Below are 1,546 nucleotides of genomic sequence, written 5' to 3' on the forward strand. Positions count from 1 at the left end.
TAAAACAATTTATCTATCTGTTATGGCATATCTAATAAAATAAAATGTAATGGTTGTGTGATAGATTAGGGATGTTTTGCTTCTTTAGGACCTGGATGAGTTAACAAAGTCAATGGATTATTTTAAATCGTAGATTATGCTGTGGTTCAAAGCACCCTAGAATGAGATATGGTCATTTAATAGCATATGAAACAATGTCACAGAGTACAGTGTGATGCTATTTTGTGTCATAATCTTATATCAGGTGGGTTCTTTTAAAAAAAAAAAAAAAAACAGATATGTAACCAAATGTACACAAAGAAGCTCACCTCAGAATGACTCAGATAAGCTAACAAAAAAGTTTTATGTAGTGGCCTAGTCAAAGTAAAGATTAAGATGTTTTTGCATAATTTTAAAAAGGCTGATTTGGCCTTTAAGCATATGGATATTGCTGAAGTGAAAATTATGCATTTAAGAAGAGTGAAGCAAAATTCCTCCTTGGTGATGTCATTTTTTTTCTTTTTGCCAGTTAACCAAACACTCAAGTTCAGGGAAATGTATACATTTTTCACACATATTGGTTTTGGTCACTTTGTTTCATCAATAAATTAAACTCTGAGTAAAAATATGTTTTATTTAGTGGGGCACTTTGGTTCAATCATGATTTAAGAGTGACAAAAAGTGAAGAAACAAAACAGAAGAAACCTGTAGGACAGTACATGCATTACTATAGAACTGTAGGATTAACAAACTGAGATTTTTAAAAATCTTTGTGCATAATTCTCATTGCTTTGTTGCTGCAAACCACAGTACGAGGCCTTTTTTAGCATTTCACCATTATTTCTATCTGTTTATTGTTTTAAATGGATGACCAGCTGAGAATGTATTTTGATTTGCTATTTGGTCCCAGTATTCTCAAATTCCACTGGTAGGGAATGAGTATTTCTGTTTATTTTTGAATTTCCTCTACTTGTCTGTCCAAAAATAGTCTTCTCAAACTGACTAAATAAATATAGATCTGATGTGGTCAAATCCTCAAACTTGGTCCCATTTTTCTGCTTTGACGTTTGGTGACCTTCCCACCGAATTCTGGCATTCATATAAATTTACTTCACTTGAGTTTATTTGCTCTAAACCCATTTACTTCAAACGTCATCTAAATGATCTCTCATGAAAAAAAGAAAGAAAAAAACCCAGTTACAAGCAATCCAATTAGACTTTGATTGCTTGTAACTATACTGGATTTCAGTCAATCAAATTAAAGTACTTAAAGCTGCCCCAGGAACATAATAATCCCTCAGTCTAATAACAAATAATTTCAACAATTCCTTCAATACTTGGGTGACCTGAGTTGATGCTTTGCTGAGTGGGGATTGCTTTTCCTTCATGCATGTGTGGGTTTTTTCTGGGTGCTTTGATTTCCCATCACTGACCGAAACAATAATGCAAAAAAGAATTAGCCTCTGTAAATGTCACTCAGGAGTTGGTGTGTGTGTATATATATATATATATATATATATATATATATATATATATATATATATATATATATATATATATATATATA

This window comes from Cyprinodon variegatus, unplaced genomic scaffold (assembly GCF_000732505.1).
Source record: "Cyprinodon variegatus isolate N-32 unplaced genomic scaffold, C_variegatus-1.0 Scaffold229, whole genome shotgun sequence".
NCBI lineage: Eukaryota > Metazoa > Chordata > Actinopteri > Cyprinodontiformes > Cyprinodontidae > Cyprinodon > Cyprinodon variegatus.